The sequence below is a fragment of the Acinonyx jubatus genome, chromosome E1 (assembly GCF_027475565.1).
Source record: "Acinonyx jubatus isolate Ajub_Pintada_27869175 chromosome E1, VMU_Ajub_asm_v1.0, whole genome shotgun sequence".
Classification (NCBI taxonomy): domain Eukaryota; kingdom Metazoa; phylum Chordata; class Mammalia; order Carnivora; family Felidae; genus Acinonyx; species Acinonyx jubatus.
Window position 1 is genome coordinate 57,635,577 of NC_069397.1, and position 6,467 is coordinate 57,642,043.

Consider the following 6,467-nt stretch of genomic DNA (forward strand, 5'->3'; position numbering starts at 1 on the left):
TGAGGGCCAGAAACCTTCCGGGTGCCACCTCAGGCTGGGGCCCCCAGGGGCCCCCAGGGGCCCCAAGTGACGAGCGATGCTGTCTCGCTGAGCCACAGCCTCACTCGTGGAGGGGAGAGGGCCGAAAGAGCAGACCCCGGAGAAGCCGGAGACTCTAATGGCCCTGGGCCAGAGGGCGGTGAGACTCGGGGTCCCTGAAGGGTCCCGAGCCACACCGACCCAGGGAAACAAATGACTTCGTAAATCTTCTCCCTGAATGGACGCTCTCTGCACCGAGAGGCCCCTCCCGCCCACGGAGCCCAGGTCTGAGTTCTGCCGGGAAGGGGCCGCCTGTGGCTTCCCCGGCCAGTCCTACACTAGGAAAGCTCCCCAGCTGGTGTGGCTTTCTAGGTCCCTGGAGGTGGGTTTCAAACAGCCAAGGGAGAATTTACTAGCACAACGGCTACAAAATCTACCCAGGCTTTAACAAGAGCTCATTTCTCCCCTCTGTTCTTAGTTGGTGGAACTTGTCTCTGACTTCAGCGCTGGCGTTGGTAATTCTGCATTTTGAGCGGTGACTGACCTGGTGGGGCTGTGCCTGGGGGGTGGGAGGGGAAGAGCGGGAGGCGGTGTGGGAGCCCTGCACTCCGCCTCCCCGCACCCTCTCGCAGGGATGGCTTTGTTCCCAAGGGCGCCCCTCCGCCCTCCGTGTCCTCGTCCCCGCGTGTGTGCTCTTTGTCACACCGCCCGCGAAAGGTCGGCTTTCTTTTGGGTGGCGAAACCCTGGATGCCCCCGCGTCCCTCCGCAGCCGGTCGCTCGGGGCTGAAGCTGGGGCGCCCGGTGGGAGGGCCGGGCAGGGTGCGCGGGCGGGGCAACGGCCCCGGCGCGCCGCGAGGTCGTGGCCCCTTGGCAGGTCCCGGGCATTCCCGGGGGCCACACCCGCGCCCGCGGGGCCTCGCCTCCGCGTTGCGGCCCGAGGGGGTCGCAGGCGCCAAAGCGGGACGAGCGGTGTTCTGCGACGTCGGCTGGCCCACCCCCTCCCCACGTCAGGACAGCCTCCCCGGGCCCGCCCGGAGCAGCCCACCCGACCCCCGCCGCATGCTGGGTCGCGGGGCTCCTGCCGGCCTGGTGGTTTGCGCCCCCGGGATCCATATTTCAAATGCGATCTTTGGAGCCGCTTCCACCGCCCGCCGCCGCCGCCGCGCGCTCACAACGGCCTCTGCGTGCTGTGTGTTTTTCATTTGGGGTTGGTTTGCCCAAGGTCTCCCCGCGGGCCTCCTCTGCCCGCGAGGTCGCCCCTCCACGTCCGCCCCCTGTGTTTCGCTCTCGGATGCCCCCGTTGCGCCCCCCGAACCCAGCGGGGCCCACACACAGGGCAGATTTCTTTCTTTCCTTTTTCCAAACGAGAGCTGCTTCAGCAAAGCCGGGATTGAAATGAAAATCGCCAGGCGGACCCCAAAGTGGTCGCCAGCCGCAGCGCAACCCCACCCCACCCCCCTCCCGGCCCAGCGCGCGCCCCCCTCCCCGCCTGGCGGCGCGCCGAGGGGGAAGCGCGCGCCCGAGAGGGTATTTGGTGAGGCGGGGAGGAGCGGGGGTGGGGAGGGGTGCCGGGCGCCGCGGGGCCGGGGAAGCCGGGCTCGCTATCGTGCCCCCCACCGACCCCGGAGTGGCGGGGCGGGCGCGATCGGAAGGGCCCGGTGCGTCTCCGCCTCCCAGGCTGGCTGGCAGCCGAGCCCGGCCGCGGCCCGGAACCGCGAGGACGCTGCTCGGAGGCCGCGTCCTGCGTAGCCCGAGCGGGGGAGGGGGCGGAGGCTCGGGAGCCGCGGCCGCGCGTCGCCAGCCAGCCGATCGATCCCCAGGGGCGGGAACGCGGCGAGCCCCCCTGGACATCTGGGGGGGGGGGATGTCCCTGAAGGATCGAGGGGCGAACAGAGGGGGTGCTCAGGGATCCCGTGACCGTGGGATGGCGGCCGGGAGGGCCCAGACCGAGCACAGCTCGGCCTGCACCGGGGGGCCCGGGGGCCGGGGGCGGGTGGTAAAGCCTCGGGCACCCCCTCCCGAAGTCCCATAGATTCTGCATCGGGCCTTCGATTTGCCCACTTCCGGAGTGGAGTCCGCCTGCCGCGAAGCTTCGTCCCTCCGTGTCCAGGCCCCCATCGCCGCCCCACCCCCACCCCACCCCGGATGACAAGGTCGTCGGACGTGATCACCCGGTTCTTACCCCTCACCCGCCCCCCCCCCCCCCCAATCCTGATAGAAAGGAGTACGTGTCCCCTTAACACCACCTCCGGAAGGATCCCCTAGGTCTGTCCAAGAAGTCCCCTTCCCCAACTCATTCTGCAGGGCCGTTTCCTGGGACGGTCTCTGAGGACCCCCGAGGGATCCCCTTCGGCTCCCGGGGTGGGGGGCTGCCCCAGCCACCGCCTCACCTGCCCGAGCCGGCGCCCAGGCGGGGCCGGGGCAGAGGAGCCGCGGAGCCTGCACCCGCTGCGCCCTCCCCTAGGGGGCGGGCTCCCCTCGGGCTGGCGGGCTGCTGGGGCCTTGGCCAGGGCGGCCCTCCGCGCCTCTCCCGGGGCGAGGAGGGGGAAGCGCGCGCAGGGCCAAGTGGGGGTCTCGCTGGAGAGCCCCGCGCGCCCTGCTTCTGCCCCCTCCCTTCCTCATCGCTCTGGCTGCGTGGCTGTTCCCTTTCCAGCCAGAAACCACGGGACCCAGAGCGATTTTGAACCCTAGGAGCCCCTGCACACCTAGGACCGAACGTATGTCAGCGTGAGCGCCCTTGTTTCCCCAGCGGGCCCCTTGCGTCGTGCCCTTCCTTTCATACACACACATTTTTATTCGAGGGTTTTGAAGGAAATCCCAGGTCAAGAGCATCACAAAGGTCCTTGTTCTGCTATCAAAGGGCCAAGAAGAAGCAAACTGATATTACAGTGCAGGTTTCCCTAAGGCAGCCCTATTTAAGGTAGGAATTAGTGACTGGGGGAGCCTGGGACAGGAACCCCACCAGGGACTCTCCTCCCTAAACTGAGGCTCACTAAACAAAAGTGGCTGACAAATGGCACTATTTCAACGTGCCTGATGCTTCCCTGTAAGGGATGCTTCCCTGCCTTGTGCATGGGAGAACACTAAAGCCCGAAGAGATGCCCCAAGCGGGTAAAAGGGACCCCCAGTCCTCCTCTGATGGGGACAGTGGCCTTGAGGATGGCAAGAGCTAGGTTGGACTGTGTCTTGAGGCGATTTATAATCACCGAAGTTCTGGATAAAGTTCAGATGTTCTGTTTCTCTGGGCTCAGCTACTGACTGACGAAGAAGGAATGTGGCGAGTGGAGCCCTGTGTGCGGCTGGGAGAGGGTGTGAGTAGGTGCACACAGGCCCAGCCCGCCCCTGTGCTTCTGGGCAGGGACACTCCTCCATCAGGCCCGCAGGCCAGGGCCCGCAATGCTTTTGGGGATCCCCCAAAACCGTTCTGATTTTTTTTGGGGGGGGGTAAAAGTTGTTTATTTAAAAATTTAATATTTAAAACACGTGTAATGTAAAATTTACCATTTTCTCCATTTCCCCCCATTTTTAAAAACTTTTTTTAAGTGTTTATTGATTTTTGAGAGAGAGAGAGACAGACAGACAGACTGTGAGTAGGGGAGTGGGAGAGAGAGAGGGAGACACAGAATGCAAAGCAGGCTCCAGGCTCTGAGCTGTCAGTGCAGAGTCTGATGTGGGGCTCGAACTCATGAACTGTGAAATCATGACCTGAGCTGAAGTCAGAGGCTTAACTGACTGAGCCACCCAGGCGCGATTTTTCCCCATTTTTAAGTGGTGCTGAGCACATTCGCATTACTGTACCAGCTCACCATCATCCCTTCGTCCTCCCCCTAACCGGAAACTCTGTGCCAATTAAACATTAATATCCCATTCCCCCTCCCCCAGCCCCCGATACCCACGGATCTATGAGTTTGACTCCTCCAAGTACCTTATATAAATGGAATCCTACAGCATTGGTCTTTTCTGTCTGGCTTATTTCACTGAACATCCTGTCTTCAAGGTCCATCCATATCGTAACACGTGTCAGACTCTCCTTCCTTTTTAAAGCTGAATAACATTCCATTGTATGCATATCTAATTTCTTCTATTCTTTTATTTTTTATTTCTTTTATTTATTTTTAATTTTTTCCCCCTAATTTCTTTTAAAATCAGAAAAAGAGGACCACCAGGGTGGCTCGGTTGGTTAAGCCGCCGACTTGATTTCGGCTCAGGTCACGATCTCCTGGTTCGTGGGACTGAGCCCCACACCGGGCTCCGTGCTGACAGTGGGGAGCCTGCCTGGGATTCTCTCTCTCCCTCTGTCCCTCTGCCCCTCCCCCAGAATGCAGGCTCCTGTCCGATGCTGTTGCGATAAAAAGCGCGTAAAAGCAACGGACCACCGGGAAATAACGCAAGGCCTGCCTTTCTTTCCTTCTTTTATTTAAAGGGTTCAGGTCTGCGGGGCTCAGACCCAGCTCTGGCCCTGTGGATTTCTCCCGGATGTCCATCTGGCCTGTGTCTGCGAGCTGATTGCCTGTGATTTGACAGTAATGATTATAATGGGGTGATTTTGTATTCTTTGACTCATTTGGATCGGAAGGTTCAGAAACGGATCCACGCCTCCCCCCTCCTCACCCCCCCGCCCCCGCCCGTTGCTGTTGAAGCTGCTGGTTTTGTTTTTGTTTTTGTTTTTGTTTTTTTTTGCTTCCAAGAAAATGGCAGCGCCTCGTGGAGGCAGATCCATATAGAGAAAGGGTGTTTCTCTCTTTGAACCTATTGGTGATTGCGGGTTTCCTTTTTGGGGCTGGTGATAAAGAACGAGTACGGTAGATGCCACGAAATATTGCACAGAACCAGAGAAATATTGCTGCCGGAGTCTACGTGGGAGAGAAGTCTTTCTTGGAATCCTGAAAACACCTACAGCTGTTATGTACGCTGAGCTAGGCGGGGGTCGCTCGCGCCCACGCCCTGCTGATGTGACTCTTTCAATTCCTTCTCCATTACCTGCTGGCAAAGACACATTCTCGTTTGCACGAAGCCTGACTTCTGTCTTCTTTCTCCAAATAGGCCCAGACAGGCCGACGGACAGATGGACACAGATACCAGGCTTCAGGGGTGAAAGCGATTGGACCAAGGGTGCCTTCGCCCCGGATCACTTGCCACGGCATCTCCGCCTGACCTGGGGTGTCCCCTGCTGCCCGCTGGCTCTTGCACGTGGCAGGAAGAGGCTCTGTGCTCTGAGGTGGGACCTGCGCATGTCCCGGACAGGTCCCCGGAGCGGCTCTGGTTTTCAGAAAGGCAGGGCTGGTGTTTACGCACATGGTCTGTAGAGCTGGTGCCCGTCATCTCTTTTCTTTTCTTTAAATCTTTTTTTGAATGCTTACTTATTTTTGAGACAGAGAGAGACAGAGCATCAACGGGGGCGGGGCAGAGAGAGAGAGGGAGGCACAGAATCGGAAGCGGGCTCCAGGCTGTCAGCACGGAGCCCGACGCGGGGCTCGAACTCACAGACCGCGAGATCGTGACCTGAGCCGGAGTCGGACGCTCAACCGGCTGAGCCCCCCAGGCGCCCCTGGTGCCCGTCATTTCTGCACAGCATCGGTGACGGTGTTTTCACGTCGCTCGTTAGAAGCCTGGTGAATTGCAATGCAGACCCGCAGCTTCCCCCTAAACTCAGACCCTCCAACCGCACAGAGGAGTGCCTAGACCTGCCTGCCACTTTGGGATTCCTATCCCCGCGCCCTCCGACCCCTGCCCAGGGAAGACCAGGGTTAAGGTAGAGTGTCTAACAGCAGGCAGGCAAGGGCTTTACTGTGAAGTTCCTGAGACCGGGGTGGGGGTGGGGCACAAAGGAGGAGGTCCCCACTGCAGGGTGGAGGGGGGGCTGCTGGCGGAGCAGGGAGAGTCCCCGCATCTTGTCCTCGGGTCCTAGCCAAAGCACAGGGCTCTGCCCCTCCTTGGGTCAAGCAACCAGGCCGGGAGGGGAGGGAGGTGTGCCTTTAAGACCACAGACGCGCCGTGTGGGAGAGGTGCTTCTGGAAGAGCCGGGCTCCAGGTTGCCAAGGTGAACCTGTCAATAGAGTATTGAACAGGCCTGTCTGACTGGCTGTAATTGTATTTCAAAACAGCCAGCTTCTGGCCTTCCTCACCCGTCCCAGAGCACCGCAGACAGGATCTCAGCGGGGCACCAGTCTCCCGGGACACGGAGCCCAGCAGCACCCACCTCTCCAAGGGCAGGGAGAGTCCAGCTCTGGCCAAGAAGACCGGGCAGGGGGAGTTAGGAGAGGGATGGGGCCAGGCAGGTGTGGCCTCCTTTGTCCAGAACCTGCTAGGACGCTCCCTGCTGGGGTGCTTACGCACTCAGTCACCCTCCTCTGTAACAGCTGATGGACATAACACCTCCTCCCTGACGCCTGAGCCACCAGGGCAGAAGGGATTCGGGGGTCTGGCTCACAGGACCGTCAGACCTGGT